Source organism: Triturus cristatus, chromosome 5_1, assembly GCF_964204655.1.
Source record: "Triturus cristatus chromosome 5_1, aTriCri1.1, whole genome shotgun sequence".
NCBI classification, from domain to species: domain Eukaryota; kingdom Metazoa; phylum Chordata; class Amphibia; order Caudata; family Salamandridae; genus Triturus; species Triturus cristatus.
Window position 1 is genome coordinate 444272783 of NC_140587.1, and position 17855 is coordinate 444290637.

Consider the following 17855-nt stretch of genomic DNA (forward strand, 5'->3'; position numbering starts at 1 on the left):
GTCGGCCCTCTACGACTGGACTTACTAGCACGAGTGCGACCCACCCGGGTCTGAGAGCCCCGCCGAAATTAAAGATCTTTTGGAACGTGTGACTACTTCCCTGATAGGGCTCCGTGTGGGACCTGCGTCCATCACTGCTAGTTGAACACTAGGCCCCCCCCCTCAACTCTTCCCCTTGCGAAGTTCTGTGTTGAATAACCACCTGGGTGTCGATAATACCGGGCATTCCCTTAGATGTATTTTGGTTAGTGAAAGACAACCCAATTGAGCCTACTATCTCAGAGTCCCCCTGTGGGCTTGAGTCAACCGACCTTAATACATCAATGGAGTCCGGCTGGAATGTGTGGGCTGAGGTAGCTTGAATTAAATGAGCTCCTCCACAGGGCGTGGGACAAGAGGCTATATTGCCCAGGGAGGACCGTTTCTTTGCTATTAAGGAGTCCAGTGATAATCTCTGCTCTGTCAGCTGGATCTCATGTGCTAACAGCGACTCAGCTCTTATGATGAAGGCATCAAGGGTACCCTTTACCCCTCCCTCCGCCCTAAACTGAGAGTTCTTTGATTTGACCATAATCTGGGTGTACGGTACTAGCTATCCCTGTGGGCAACCCCACCCCTTTGTGTAATCTTAAGTATGAGAGGTTACAGTGGCTGAGAGTCAAAATTTACACACAGGTTACACTTTTGGTCAAAACAACCCCAATACAATGTATTTTAAACAGGGGGAGTCATAGAAGAACTTGTTGAAATATAACCTGAAAAGCAGACCAGGAAACGAGTCCAATGATGTCCGAGCAGCAACCCTGGAATGTTCACTAATCAGCAAATTTCCGGTGGCAGAGGAAGGGGACGTAGCCCAGCCCGGTCTCCTTTGGCCCCTGACGGCCACAGAAGGCCCGCCCTTTGCCCGGGCTTGGCCCGGCGCCGCCCGCGCGCATCCCGCGAGATGGGAGTCCTGTGTCCAAAAAATACTCCTCGTGGTGTGGGGGAGTGTCCTCTACTGGTCGTTGTGCCCCACTGGCTCCTGGGGGGTTGAGTCCGTAGTGCAAAAGGCTGGCAGGCAAGCAGGAAACCAGCAGCTATTCACGATGCGTCTCCCGCGAAGCGGGAGGCGCGAGCAGTTAATGTAGCCCCCACTAGGTAGGGGGAGTGTCCTCTACTGGTCGTTGTGCCCCACTGGATCCTGGGGGGTTGAGTCCGTAGTGCAAAAGGCTGGCAGGCAAGCAGGAAACCGGCAGCTATTAACGTCTGGGCATACCCTGCCAATTTAGGGCGAACAAAGCGATACCAAAGGGGATGATGGACAGAGCGGTTGAGCAAATCAAACACTCACCCCCAGTCAACTGATCTGGGTTTAATCCATCATCAGTGTTTGATTTGCTCAAGCGCTCCGTCCATCATCCCCTTTGGTATCGCTTTGTTCGCCCTAAGTTGGCAGGGTATGCCCAGACGTGGGTCCCTTGCTCACTTTGCCACTGGATTCAAGATAGCCTGGCTGATGAGGGTTATAAACCCGAAACCGGTCCCAGGATGCTTGTTTCCGGTCCAGGAAAGACATGGCTTAGCAGTTCGGGCTGGACTGTTCCCATGAGGCACAGGGTCAGACTGATTTGCATATGGCCATGTCTGAACTGGGGTGGTGAAGTGAGCTAAAGAATGATGATGGATTAAACCCAGATCAGTTGACTGGGGGTGAGTGTTTGATTTGCTCAAGCGCTCCGTCCATTATCCCCTTTGGTATCGCTTTGTTCGCCCTAAGTTGGCAGGGTATGCCCAGACGTGGGTCCCTTGCTCACTTTGCCACTGGATTCAAGATAGCCTGGCTGATGAGGGTTATGAACCCGAAACCGGTCCCAGGATGCTTGTTTCCGGTCCAGGAAAGACATGGCTTGGCAGTTCGGGATGGACTGTACCCATGAGGCACAGGGTCAGACTGATTTGCATATGGCCATGTCTGAACTGGGGTGGTGAAGTGAGCTAAAGATTGATGATGGATTAAACCCAGATCAGTTGACTGGGGGTGAGTGTTTGATTTGCTCAAGCGCTCCATCCATCATCCCCTTTAGTATCGCTTTGATCGCCCTGAGTTGGCAGGGTATGCCCAGACGTGGGTCCCTTGCTCACTTTGCCACTGGATTCAAGATAGCCTGGCTGATGAGGGTTATGAACCCGAAACCGGTCCCAGGATGCTTGTTTTCGGTCCAGGAAAGATATGGCTTGGCAGTTCGGGCTGGACTGTTCCCATGAGGCACAGGGTCAGACTGATTTGCATATGGCCATGTCTGAACTGGGGTGGTGAAGTGAGCTAAAGAATGATGATGGATTAAACCTAGATCAGTTGACTGGGGGTGAGTGTTTGATTTGCTCAAGCGCTCCGTCCATCATCCCCTTTGGTATCGCTTTCTTCGCCCTAAGTTGGCAGGGTATGCCCAGACGTGGGTCCCTTGCTCACTTTGCCACTGGATTCAAGATAGCCTGGCTGATGAGGGTTATGAACGCAAAACCGGTCCCAGGATGCTTGTTTCCGGTCCAGGAAAGACATGGCTTGGCAGTTCGGGCTGGACTGTTCCCATGAGGCACAGGGTCAGACTGATTTGCATATGGCCATGTCTGAACTGGGGTGGTGAAGTGAGCTAAAGAATGATGATGGATTAAACCCAGATCAGTTGACTGGGGGTGAGTGTTTGATTTGCTCAAGCGCTCCGTCCATCATCCCCTTTGGTATCGCTTTGCGTAGTCACAGCGGCATCAAGCGGCATACACACATCTGTGTGGTGCTTAAGTGTCATCCCTGGGCGGGCGGCTTATTTGCAGGACACTTCATTACTTCCAAGGTGTGCAAATTGTACTGCCCCCACCCCCTCCACTCTCAATGGTATACTTCCTTTACTCAGGGAGAGAATTACTACACTACCATCCCGAAACCAATGTCTAGGAAAAGATCCGGCGAACGATTATCTCTATCATCTATCTGAGACGGTCTCACTTGTAAATTGATGAATGCAGGAGGAATGCTTCTGACTGTCTCTTTATTGCCATCTCTAAAATCGTTTTGTAGTCAGTATATGCCTACTTTACCCTTGAGTATCTCCTGAGTCTTGCAAGAGACTGTCCCCATTGCCACCTGTGTTTGTGATTTAGAGGTATACGTGGGAGTCTGTGGACACTTATGTGACATCATCAGAATGCGCAGCCCACATATCTATGTACAACGATTTACACTAAAACTCTTGTAGCATTCATTGCTCTGAAGCACTCGCCTAATCATTGCTGCTGGCAACATAACCTTCTTTGGATGTACCATTCTCTTCCTCATCGTCCTCTTACCTTACAACGCAATTTTCACAATTGCACACACCTCCAGACTTCATATGATGATGTTAAGCACTTACATGGACGCACTCCAAACATTGCCACCAGTCAAATCAACCATATCTCTTCCTAATCTTGCCACCCTCATAGAAACAAAATCTCTGATATTTCTGTTTTTCAACAACTCCTTTTTCAACAAGCTCATTTCAACCTTCTGTCCTCTGTCATTATAAACAGCCCCTCCCAAAGCTGCAGCAGATTTCACTGGCATGACTCCCTTCCTTCTCCATCACTCACCTCGCCATGCTGGTCTCCGGTCTGCTTTTCTCCACTGCCCCCTGGCACAATTTTCTACACATACCTGCATTGTTCTTAAAGATGACACTTCTGTATATATACAAACGGGATAGTGTGGTATGCAGACGACATATCAATGCGCAGCTTTCACCTATGCAGCACCCAGCAGGTCCGTGTGAATCCCTTTTTTTTTTATTAGACAAATAAATCTTTCCACCAATCTGAAATACACTGATGTTTGGTGAAACACGAGCTTAATTTTTAAGCCTGGCTGGATAGTGCTGCCTTTTGCAAAACACATTGTTACCAGTTCTGTAAAATATACCCACACTGGGCTTTGGGTCTACCCAGAGGAGTGTTTTATTTCACCTCAGGCTACTGGCAGTTTAGGAGAAGAGCCAGAAATAACCAGAGAGACTCCCTACTAGAAACCATTAACAAGCATTTGCAATGCAACAGGTCTCGCATTTGTCAGAGTTAGAGCTATTGGGATTGTAAATTACAATGTCTTATCTATATGTTTCGGTTTGGAGTGTAGTGGATTTATGAACAGAGACATAGCTGCAGCACTGTCTAGAGGACTCAGAATGGGGAATTACAACTGGGAACTGAGACGCAGCTACAGCACTGTCTAGAGGACTTAGAATGAGGAATTACTGACGGTGTCCAGAGAAGCAGCTAACTGCACTGCCTAGAAGACTAAGAATGAGAAATTATGACAGTGACCAGAGACGCAGCTGTAGCCCTGTCTACAGGACTTAAAATGAAGAATTACCGACGGGATCAGAGAAGCAGCTGCAGCACTACCTAGAGGAGTAAGAATGAGGAATTACCACTAGGACCAGAGAAGTAGCTGCAGCACTGTCTAGAGGACTAAGGAGGAGAGAATACAACTGGGACCAGAGAAGCAGCTGCAGCACAGTGTACAGGATTTAGAATGCTGAGTTACCGACAGGACCAGAGAAGCAGCTGGAGCCCTGTCTAAAGGACTTACAATGAGGACTTACCCACGGGACCAGAGAAGCAGATGCAGCACAGCCTAGAGGGCTGAGAATGAGGAATTACCCAAGGGACCAGCGAAGCAGATGCAGCACTACTTAGAGGACTAAGAATGAGGAATTACCATTGGGACCAGAAAAGCAGCTGCAGCACTGTGTAGAGGAAACAATTAGGAATTACCACTGGGGAACAGGGCAACAGTTAGTAGCACTGTCTAGAGGACTGACTTCAAATGAGAAATTACCACGGGGACCAGAGAAGCAGCTAGCAGCAGTGTTGAGAGGACTATGAATGAGGAATTACAACTGGGACCAGAGACACAGATGCAGCACATCAGAAAGGGATGTTCTAGAACGCTATTGATGGTGGATGTGGGATGGGGTGAAGGCGGGGGAGATGTGGCATTTGTGAACGGGAGCTTGGCGCATTTTACGCTGGACGGTCCCTGAAGAGAATGCCCCAAAAAACCACCAAGAATGTAATTATCTTCGTCTATGAGAGCACACATTATGCCCGTGCATGCAGATGCAGTCCTCGTTTATGTTGATACCTTAAGGCACTTCAACCACCATCTCTCCTCCCTCCCCTCTCAAAGGGCAGCCAGGCTGCCCCCTTCCAAAGGCACCATCTACTGCGGCCCACCCCCCACATCCCCCCTCCAAGGTACTATCGGCTCACCTCCCTTTACCCCTACAAAAGCACAGTGTAAGACAGCTTTAAACGGGAGTGAACCAAAGCTAAAACAAAAAAAACACGTACACACAGCTGCAACAGTCAGCAGCACGTTTCCTATAACCAAGACGTTAAACGGGGAGGGGCCGTTCAACTAAGAAATGGGGATAAAAAGTGTTGAAAACAGTATAAGTATAGGTGGCAGGACAGAGCGCTGGGCAAAGTAAAAGTTACGGTAAGGCAATAAGATGAGAATAGGTGGCAGGAGAGAGTGCAGGCGAGTTTTGAACATTAGGATAAGTGTTAGGACAGAGTGCGGGACAGAGGGATAAGCATGGCGAGTTTTGAACATAATAATAAGTGTTAGGACAGAGTGCGGGGCAAAGGGAAAGGCACGAGTAGTTAAAAATATGATGATAACTGTTAGTACAAAGTGGGGGGCAGATGAAAGGCATGGCGAGCCAAAAACATAAAATTAGGTGGCAGAACTCAGTGCGGGGCAGAGAAACAGTAACTAAAAGTTAAATCAAGCACGTGATGGGAGCGTGTGAGCGCGCGGTGGGAGTGTGAGAGCCACAAAGGAGCCGCAATGCTGGCACGCACATGTACTGAAAGTTAAATCAAGTGCGCGGTGGGAGCGTGTGAAACAGAGAGGAGACGCCATGCGCGTGCACATCGCCTGTCCAGGCGCGCACATGTTTTGTCTCCCTTCGCACACCAAACCGACAGCAATAGTCTCGCCAAGGCGAAACAGCGCATGCGCTGCGTTCGCTAGGCGAGACCTAAAAACAACAAACCGACGGATTGGTTTGTGTCACCATATACGGAACACATGCAAACATGATGAAAAAGATAGTCCTACGGAATTGGAAAACTTAACCTCAGCCGCTCTGAACCATGAAAAAATGATGTTCGACTTTTGAAGAGGGAGAGCCCTGAAGGAGCTACTCGTCCACACAAGGCTGAAACGGAAAGAAAACTCAACACGTACATTTCAAACTTTGTGGGATTTGCCTGAGATAATTGACCATTATGTGGACAATGTAATATTACCCACTTACAAAGGCAACCAAAGAAACAGACTTGGGACTACACACACCCTGGATCCTTAACAAACACACAAACTGCGATAGTACCAATGTGGTATACATAACCACATGCAAATGTGTGCTGAAGTACATTGGAATGACCTAAAGGAAGGTGAAATTGCACATCAACGAACACAGAAGCACCTTTTGCTGCAAAAAAACTATTATGAAGATGATGCACCACTTCCTATCAGAGAGGCATTTAGAGAATGACTTCACTTGGGCTATAATAGAGAAGTTGCCACCTAGAGCAAGTGAAAAGCAACTATTGAGTAACGAACAGAGATGGATCTACAGACTATCGAGTACTAAACATGGACTGAACGAGGAGATCCCGTGGACAACTGTCATGATAAGAGGTGGGCCATCCGTAGCGTAAAATAAACATCAGACACAAACTTAAAGAATAAACTAGTCCACACTCCTTCGACCCACTATGTCCCTTTTTACGACTAGGACATAAGGTGATGAACGCTAAGTTAAGTACACACCATAAGCAAGCCGCCACCTGCTTCTAATAGGCACCAGAATGATGAGGTCCATATATAAAGTAGAATACAAAATTTGTAATAAGAAAAAGACTTCACCTAATTTGGTTGAACACACCAACCTGTCCAAAGCAAACAGGAAGAAAGGAAAAGAAAATGAAATTTCGATTCTCAACAATCAGATGCATCCCAAAATACGAGCCCACATCGCCTTCGCTCCACAACAGGGTCCATAACAAACCAGGACAGAAGGCATGGATCATTAGGCTAAACAATTTTGTTTTCCAAGAGGCACCATGAATGTTTGGTTCTTGTAAAGAAGAGATGTTCACAGACTTTCTTGAACACATTTACAGACTAGGAGCCAATAGTTGAAATGAAAAAGAAATGGGACTACAAGTCCCAGTTTTTCGCCGACGTCGCCGTTATGACATCATCATGGGTCTCCATAGGAATTTGCATCCCCTACGTATTCCGTCTCCCGAAATCATTCCCGCACTCAGTGGCAGAAAAATATATGTCTAGGTACTCGTGTGGTGCTCGTACTTTGATGAAGTAAGTGTGTGCGTGTTAATATGGATGATTGAGAGGGCCGTTATGAGAAAGTACGCTCTTATAGCATCGGCGGCACCGAGTCAGAACACATTACGTACCCAAGATTGCACACTTGGCTTACCAACCTTGCAAAATAACAAACTCCTCTGCAGCCTACAAAACTCATAGCACCATCATGGCAACACTCCCCACCCCCAAGCACATAGCATGGATGCAAATAAGTACACACCACACAGATTTTGTTTTGGGAAAACTGCTGCAGGTTTATTACATACAATGTTATGTAATATGGTGGGTTATCTTACGGGCAATCCAAGGGCAGGCAGCCGCCTGATGAGCCAAGCAGCACTGGGGCGAAACCCATCTGTGCTGCCCCTTCTGGTGATCCTCTTACCGGATCACGTGACACATGGTCCCTTATTACTCACGCCCCTTTCAGGGTAGAGCGTAGCAAGGCAAGCCCCCGGTTGTTCAGGCCCACAACCGCCCAAAGGACTAACAGGGTGCCGATACGGTTTTCCAGGAACCTCCCATGAGGCCCCTGCGCTTTGGCTCTGGCACCCCCTATGGTGCCACGCAGAGGTACCCTCTGTACACATTTGCTTCCAGATCGCCCAGTAACTCCACCTGCACATCCAGAGCCATGGATAGCCGAGGAACCCCCGCCCTCTTGTTTTCCCAAATCAGCTGTGTGTATGAGTCCCAACCCGGCACGTCACAGAATGCAGTTTGGGCGGACTTTATGGCAATGACTAAGGCCAAAGGAGTCGATTGGGCTAAAGGAATGCTCAACTCCGAGAGCAAGAAGATTCTGGGGTGGTGGCGGACTTACCAGTTGCCCTCCAGGTGGGACCAGTGGAAGTAGGACCAGGCAGGCCAAAACGGGCTCGCCGGCCCACCAATAAGGACTTCCCTCCAGACACCCCGGCCCCAAAGGTCAGAGTAGTGGCCAGCCTGCAAGAAGCAGGGACAGCGCTGTCTGCACCAGTGGGTGCATGGAACATTACCGCTGTTGGCGACGGGAACATGGAGAAGATGGGTAAGATGATGTACTTTATGTTAAACTTGATGGCCAGCTTTCAATCACGTCTAGACAATCCCATAGCACCCCCACGCCCGCTCCCCCTGTCGTGGGTGGAATTGGGGCAACCTCCATTACACAGGTCTGGGGGGATCAAGCTAGCAGCGTGAGCAGCCACAGAGCTCCCGAGGCAGCCGTCAGTGCAGGGTCTCACCAGTTGGCGGGGGTAATTGCAGCCCAGATCCTCAGCGGCTCAGTGTCAAGTAGCATTCCCCCAGAGCTGGGGGTTCAGCAGCAGGCGGCAGCTGCTCAGACGACTCCGGCAATTGTGCCCAACCTCATGGTCCCTCCCAATTTTGTGCCCCCGCTGACTGCGCCTCATGAAGTTAGCATTCACACACCTCCGGCTGAACCGGCCAAAGCACCTGCGGTGCCCCTGCCACTCGTTTCGTTGGCACCATTGGTGTTCGGGCGTTGCTCCTTGGCATGGGAGGTGCGCTTAGTGGCCAAGGAGGGGATCTGGAGGCGGGAGTTCATCGACACATTCACCTTATTGATGCATGGGATACAGGGGGTGGACACAAAAAGATGGGCATTAAGGATGAGGATAAGAAGGTGCGATTCCAAGCTTGGCCTGAGAAAACAATTGCAACATGGGGGCAAGCTTTCGCCATCTTAGCAGCAGTGATCATGGAAAAATACGCGGAGCAGGGGCCGGGGTTGTTCCAGTACGCCCGCACCATAACCAATGAGGCGGAAACGAACGGCGGGATTGGTTGGTACAACTATGACCATGAATTACGGAGAAAGATGGTAATGTATCCCGAACTCTGGTGGGATCAAATGGAGGTTCGGCTCTGGGTCCAGCACATGGGGAGAGGCACGTCTGAAATTAAGGATAAGACAAGCACGAGCAAGAAGGGGGGAGACAAACCCAAGGGTCAGAAGCAGGCAACGAAAGGCCAGTTCAAGCAGCCCTTTCGAGGAGGTCAGGGAGGTGGTCAGAAGCAAGGGGGTAAAAGATTCAACAATGGCACCTGTAGGTTGTACAATGCGGGGTCCAGCTCATGGGGCAAAACTTGCAAGTTTGCCCACAGCTGCAGTAAGTGTGGGTCCACCCATCCGGCCACCTCTTGTAGCAACAGATGAGAGGGTCCCCCAACACTTGCTGGACGGCAAGACAAGTAGTCCAGTCTTGGTGTCCAGCCCTTCCCGGATCCCATCCTCCCAGGCACCTCCATTATCACTCAGCGCTGACACCCTTGGCTTACCATCCCGGGTGGTGTCCCCCAAGGTTCCCAGGGAAAAAGGCCCTTCCTCCATCATCATTTCCAACCTCCTCCCCCTGATCTGAGACTACCCGAACCCCAAGGACAGACTGCTCCTAGCAGAGGGTTTTATGGAAGGATTCAAAATACCTTATCTGGGTCATTTAGTTTGCAGGGATGCAGAGAACCTAAAGTCTGCCAGAGAGCTACCTGATGTAGTAATGGAAAAGGTTCAGAAGGAAGCTGCCCTGGGCATGGTGCCGGGCCCCTTTAACCAGCCCCCCTTCAGAATTTTGTAATCTCCCCACTGGGGGTGGTCCCTAACAAAGAGCCAGGGGCCTTCCGGGTTGATCCATCACCTGTCCTACCCAGAAAGCAACTCAGTTAACTACTGGTTAGAGGAGGGGACGTGTTCGGTTACTTACTGCTCCCTAGATATGGCAGTGGACATGGTGAGGAGAGTGGGCAGAGGGGCATGGCTGGCAAAGGCAGACATTGAGTCAGCATTCCGCCTGCTGCCGGTCCACCCGGAAAGCCAGCATCTTCTGGGTTTCAAGTGGCAGGGTAAATTCTTCTTTGACAGATGCATGCCCATGGGGTGCGCCGTGTCTTGCGCCTACTTCGAGGCCTTCAGCTCTTTCCTTCAATGGGTGCTTTCTGGGACATTCAACGTTGAGGGAGTGACCCACTACCCGGACAACTTTCTGTTCATCGGGGGCACAGGTACACAGTATTGTAGCAGGGGCCTGCAGTGTTTTCAAGACCTAGCGAGGCACCTAGGAGTCCCGTTATCACTTTGTAAGACTGAGGGTCCAGCGCAGGTTCTCACTTTTTTAGGCATTGAGCTGGACACGATTAAGGGCGAGTCCAGACTCCCTGTGTTGAAGGTGCAGGCTCTGCGTCAGGACATTCAGGCATTGCTAGAGAAGGACAAAGCCACCCTGGGTGCCATCCAATGCCTCTTGGGAAAGCTGAATTGTCAGCGAGAGTGATCCCTGCGTGTACGGTGTTTGCCAGAAGACTAGCTAGGGCAACAGCAAAAGTCAGCAAGAAACATCACCTGGTTCGGCTGGGGAAGGGCTTGAAGAAGGACCTTGCAACGTGGCACGAGTTCTTTATGCATTTTAATGGAACGGTGATCTGGAGAGCGCCCTTTGTGGCGAGTCCGGAGCTCTGCCTTTTCACAGATGCATCAGGCAGATAGGGCTTTGTGGCAATAATGGGTACCGAATGGTGTGCCCAGGAGTGTCCCTACGCCTGGTGCAGGCGTAAAATCACGGCAAACATCACTGTCTTAGAATTGTTCCCCATTGTCATTGCATTACATTTGTGGCCCGTTATCAGCCAGAAAGGTCCTATTCTGGTCTGATAACATGGCGGTGGTTCAGGCCATCAATGGGCAGACAGCCAAGTGCCCATTGGTGCTGTGTGTGCTAAGAGAGTTAGTCAGGGCATGCCTGCGCTGCAATGTTGAGTTTAGGGCAAGGCATATTAAGGTGGTCAACAATGTGGCGGCTGACGCTCTAGCTCGTTTTCAGTGGCTCTGTTTCCGGGAGGCTTGGCCGCGAGCGAGAGCGGAGATGACCCCCTTCCCGGCACACCTCTGGCGGATCTTGCAGTGGAACAGCTATTGAGAGCACTGGGAGAACGCTCTGTGGCATCAGGTATCAGGAAGAGATATAAGGCACACCTTACCACATTCTTGGAAGTTTCACAAACTCAGGGTCACTCCTCGCTACCCCTGGAACAGAGAGTGCAGGCATTCGTACTATGGGCAAAGGAACAGGGGAGGAGCCATTTCAGGGTATGCAGCCACTTGGCGGCAGTAAGCCATGACGCCAAACTAAGGGGAGGGCACGATCCAAACCAAGTCCTTCCTCATCAGGGCGGCCCTCAAGGATTGGGCCAGGGATGTGGTCAGGGTCCCAGACAACAGGGCCCCTATTGATTTTCCCACACTCCAGGGCATGTTGGATGTGATTGAGCAGGTCACCTATTCACAGTTTGAGGCCAGACTCTTCTCAACGGCCTTCGGTCTGGCGTTCTTTGGGGCTATTCGAATCAGTGAACTGGTTGCCAGGTCCAAGACAGATAGGTCAGGTGACGCCTTAAGCAGACAGGACGTCATCCTGGATGGTACCCTGGCCATCCATATAGGAAAGTCCAAAACTGATCAGACAGGGTGAGGGGCCGATGTGGTACTAAGGCCTCTAGGGGATCAAAGATACTGCCCAGTCGCCAAGGTAAAAGAGTACTTGGCGCTACGCCCCAACGTCCCTGGCTACTTCCTGATGCACGCCGACCAGGGGCCCCTGACCAAATATCAGATAGAGCGCACAATGAGGGCTTGCTTAACACGGGCAGGCCTTGCCCATCCTGACAAAAAAATACTCTAGTCACTCCTTCAGGATCGGGGCGGCCACAGCTGTGTTCAAGGCAGGCATGAAACCAGAGGATATAAAAAAGGTGGGATGTTGGGAGTCTCTCTACTACAAGCGTTACATCCGCCCTTGAAGGCAATTTTGTATATAGTAATTTTGGTGTGCAGTGACTTTGAGTGTACTAATGTCAAATTATGCGTGATTACAATGAACATTAAAAAGCAGAGTCTAAAAATGGTGTCCTTTACTTTACTGGGATTCCAAGTATGGGTGATCGAGCACTCATTCGTCGCCAGGGTGGCGCAGTGGGATGCGCACTGGAATTGGACGCAGGGATTTTCACAAACACAGTTTGTGTGGATGGGTTTCCACGGAATGAGATGGAGCAGCCTCAGGAACAGATTGGAACAGATACTAGTCCAAGGAGGGGGGGGAGGTCCCTCCTAATTTCTTAGGGATACACCTAGGGGGCAATGACCTCATTGCCATGGGGAGGAGGTCACTCTTTCAAGCCATGAAAGCTGACTTGGGGGAAATCAGTAAATACATGGGGCAATATGAGCTCTGTTGGTCACGCAGAGTTTGGCACGGGGCTAAATCAGAGGAGGCCGTTGAACATTCCCGGAAGAGGGTTAATAGTTCAATGCGCAAGTTCACAGATCAGAGGGGTCTGGGTTTCATCAGACATGAGTTGATTCAAGCTAAGGTGAAAGGATACTTTGATAAAGACGGAGTTCATTTATCACCAGTAGGAATGAATCTCTTTCTTCTAGATCTGCAGGAGGCTCTAGAGTTGAGAGGTTGCAGGTAAGACCATAGCTGTTTTGGTGGGGGGCTCTGGCGGCGAAGGAGGCCACCTCCAGAGCTGTGGCAGAGTTACAGGGTGATCTGGAAGCATATGGGTACAGAAGGGTACCTCTGCAGGGCACAATAGGGGTGCCAGAGTCAAATCCCAGGAGCCTCATGGGAGGTTCCTGGAAAAAAAAGTTGGCGTCCCCTTAGTCCTTCGGGCGGTTGTGGGCCTGAACAACCAGGGGTTTGCCTTGCAACAGTGGCGTAACTAGAGCTTATGGCGCCCGGGGCTACCCCTCAGATTGCCGCCCCCCCCTTCAAAGAGGTCCGAGAGACACGTAGTATCGCCGCTAATAGTAACCTTGATCATGCACCTTACATGCACATACATGACACGGTCCAAGGCTACACAGTTGAATACAGCGGTGACTGGCAGTACAAAAGAGAACACACAGACTGCATGATCTATCTGGGGACTCAGAAAAACTGCATGTGACATCCATCAGAGAGCTGCGTGAACAATTACCTGGTAATCCCCTCAACACAATGCAAACATGCACATATATTCTTGCCACACATCAGGCCCGGCTCCAGTAATTTTTGTTTGGGTGGGCCAAGGGTGCATTTGGGTGGGCCACTGCCGGCTCGATTTGTCGCATATATGTCTGGGCAGGCCTGCTTCAGGGCCCTCCTTTATCTCTTCTTAGTCTTATAAGGACCAGTAAAACTCACTCTTTTCCAAATCTCTTTCTAAATATTATCACTTTCCATGTAATGTTCCTTTGATGGGAAGAGGAGGTTTCGGAGGTGGGAGTATCAGGCAAGTGATACTACTCAGGCTCCATCTGTTCGAGACTTCATGGAGGATCCCTCTTCATTACTACCTCCACCTGACCCCGGACTCTGCAACGCACTCTCTTACAGGCTCCCTCTGTGCGAGCCTTCAGGGAGAATCCCTCTTCATTACTACCTCTACCTGACCCCGGACTCTGCAACGCACTCTCTTACAGGCTCCCTCTGTGCGAGCCTTCAGGGAGAATCCCTCTTCATTACTACCTCTACCTGACCCCGGACTCTGCAACGCACTCCCTTACAGGCTCCCTCTGTGCGAGCCTTCAGGGAGAATCCCTCTTCATTACTACCTCCACCTGACCCCGGACTCGGCAACGCTCTCCCTTACAGGCTTGATTATCCACTAATCCTCTCTTCAGTGCACCTTATCTCACAGCTGACCTTGGGCCCCAGCCCCATATCAGGCACCATCGGGCTTCACTTTGCTTTTTCCCGGTAAAAACATTAGTAAAATCACCTTCAAACTTAAAACATTGAATATAGCAGTAAATATAATTAGCATGCACTTTAAAGTATGTTCCACAGTAGCCCTTATGACCCGACTGCTAATTAAATAAACAAAAACAGAAAGGCCATGACAGGGCCGCCTTTAGCGCTGATGCGAAAGTCTTTTTTGGCGCCGCACCAATAACCTCTTTCTCCATAAATACCTTTACTACCACCTTCCAACAGTGCCCCTCATCCCTCCATGGCCCCCCTAGTGACCTCCTCCTCAGATTCCCTCACTGCCTCACGCCACAAGTGCCCCTCATCTCCCCATAGCCCCTCCCCCTCATGACCTCCTCCTTGGACTCCCTCACTGCCACCATCCACCAGTGCCCCTTATCTCTCTGTAGCCTCTCCCCCTCATGACCTCCTCCTCAGACTCCCTCACTACCACCCTCCACCAGTGCTCCTCATCTCACCCTAGCTCCCCCTCCACACCATGACCTCTTCCTCGGATTCCTTCACTGTCACCCAGGGCACAAGTCCTAAAAAAAGTGGGGGGACGCTGACGTCACAACAGCAAGTGATGTCACGAAAGGTGGCTTGCACCATCAGACTCATTGCCTCCCCTCGCTCACCCCTTAGATGCCATTACATCAGAGAAGCCAGCGCGTGAGCAGCGTTCTGAATGAGCTCCGATCTCGCCCCAGAGAGGCCAAAGAGTAAATGTGTGGCTCCATTTGCTCCAGTAATCGAGCTCCCGTTAAAATAAGTGAGGGGACGCCATCCACCCGCCTGGTACCCCGACTCGAGCCCTGCAGTCACCCTCCACCAGTGCCCCTCATCGCTCCACAGCCCCTCCAACTACCTCCTCCTCAGATTCCCTCACTGCCACCCTCCACCAGTGCCCCTCATCGCTCCGTAGCCCCTCTCTCATATGCATTTGTTGTTTAGGCTACTCATATCAGTGTAGTGTGTCAGCACTTTACACCACGAACACATTATACAGAGACAATGAATCATACAAGTATGTAAATCAGTCTACAGGGAATGTCACATAAACCAATGAGGATTACAAGGTGTAGGAATCACATGTCATCCATACTGGTGGGCAGTATATTTTGAGAGGGCTTGGTCTGGGGAAACACAACCTTAGGATTTAAAAGAGTATTCCATGGGGGTCAGCTTTACTGATAAAAATGTATCGCTGCCCAAACATACTCATTTTTGCAACATTAGAATGGTGAAAGACTGAGGATGTTCTAACTATATCACAAAACAAATCTATACCATTCATGTTTGTATGCAGCTCTTTGGTGACAGTTCATTGGTCACTGTCCTACGTTAGGATTGTAACTTCTGAACTGCAAGTAACAAAAGGATCTCTGTGGCAAAGGCAGTAACCCACCGAGCTTCCACACAAAATACAGTTCATCTGCATTTAAAAACTACTAACAGACAAATAATTGCTCTCCAGCGGATCATTAATCACCAGCGTTATTGGGGCATCTTTTATTGTCGTCCTGCATCGGCCATGATAATGATAAAAACACTGTTTAAATGAAGCGGCAGAGCACACGAAGTAGGTGTCCTGCTGGGCCTGCGCATATTTTTACAAAGAAAAGAAAATAGTCACACATTCTTACCTACTACTGCACTGTCTGCAGAGAAAACGAATTATCCACCGTCCACACAGCAGAACCAGACTGCCCCAGGCCACAAATTGGGTCCTCACGAGAGTGCGTAGTGGTGAAGCGCGTGACGCGTCACCGCTACGTTCTCATCGCGAGGGCCGGGCAAAAATGTAGCCCAGGGCCGTCATTGGTAGCGCTGGCGCGCGCTCTCCAAGATTGACGGCCCTGGAGCAGGCTGGGATGGGACCAGTCAACAACCTATAGGCGCCGGGCGGCGCCGCGGGCAGATTAAAGACGGTCATCATCATGCCAGGTGGAATGCAATTGCAGCAGCAGGCGCTGACGCACTGGCGCACTCAGCACTACAACTAAGTAGGTCAGTGCGCCAGTGCGCAGCGCGCTGCTTGCAGTTAAACTGACCCGCGCGCGCCGTTATCATTTATTTAGTGATAGTGACACCGGCGCCGGCGCCGCCCTAAATATAGTGCCGCCTGGGGCGGTCCGCCCCCACCGCACCCCCCTAGCTACGCGCCTGCCTTGCAACGCTCCGTCCTGAAAGGGGCGTGAGTAATAAGGGACCAATGTGTCACATGATCAGGAAACAGGATCACCCCATAAGGTGTAGCACTGATTGGGTTCTCCCCAGTGCTGCTTGACTCATCAGGCGGGCAGGCAGCACAGTTGGTTACAGCTGCCTGCCCTTGGATCACCCGTAAGATAACCCACCATATTGCATACTTTTGTATGGAATAAACCTGCAGCAATATTTACCCAAACAAAAGTTGTGTTGTGTATTTATTTACTTAGCATGCATGCTATGTGTTTGTGTGGGTGGGGTGTGTTGCCAATGTTGGAACTAATGAGCGTACATGGTACAAAGTACCAGCCTCTGGCTGGAGCTTTCCAAAGAATATAAACTGACTCCCTACAGACTCTAGAGACTCCAGGAATTGGTATAATTAAAATAGATGGGTTGTGTGATATGAATGGAGTGCTTTATTTCACCCTAATGAATGTTTTTCACCTGCAAAAAGTGTGAAAATAAGATGGCACAACTCTCCAGGACCGCATGAACTTCGAAAACCCAAAATCGAGGGTATGCTTGAATTAATGGTTTTTCCCTTGTTTTTATCCCACATTTGTCACCTAACACTTTGTCCACAATGGTTGTATGTTAAAAGTGTATTAAATTATAGGATATATCCGTGACAACTAATGGTTGGTCCTTAGAACAAAAATATATATTTTTTTTAACCAAAAGGAACAGGTGACCACTGTGCCCTCGGCCTGGTCGCTCACACACCTCCCGCCTGCTCCTTACCTGCTGGACCTCCTGCTGCCGCCTGCCGCCTGAGCCACCACAGGGCCGCCGAGCGCCGCCCCAGCTGCCACAGGGCCGCCAAGCGCCGCCACCGAGCCCCCTGGTTTCCCGCCGCTGCCCACGAGACCCCGCCCCCCCGCCCGCCGATTGGTTCCCGCGCTCCCCGCCTCCCCGCAGACCCTCCCTCCCGGCTCCCCTCTTATGACGCCCCCAGAGCGACCGCGCAGCGGACGCGCGCAGCGGGAGCACCGAATGAGCGCCGAAGGTGCGCCAAAGGTAAGCCCGTCCGCGCCTGGACCGCGCCCAGCGCCAGACCCCCTGGCCCCCGCGCCTGCCAGCCCCCCCGCAGGACCTACGATGCCGCCACCCTCAACGCACTCAACACCGGCCGAACCCCCGGGTGCTACCGAGCCACTCCGAGACGCACCCAAGGACCCTTCAGCTGCCTCACCTGCAAGTTCACCTGCATCCGGACCTGCCCCGCACCAGCACCCGCCAAGCCGAACACCAGCAGCAACCACCTCAAGTGCATCCTGCTCAACACCCGCTCCGTCCACAGACACGCCGTTCAACTCTGGAACCTCCTCGACACCACAGCTCCTGACGTTGCCTTCCTCACGGAAACCTGGATGAACGACTCCTCAGCGCCCGACATCGCCATCGCCGTCCCAGAGGGCTACAAGATCATCCGGAGAGACCGCGACAACCAGACTGGAGGAGGCATCGCCATCATCCACAGAGACACCATC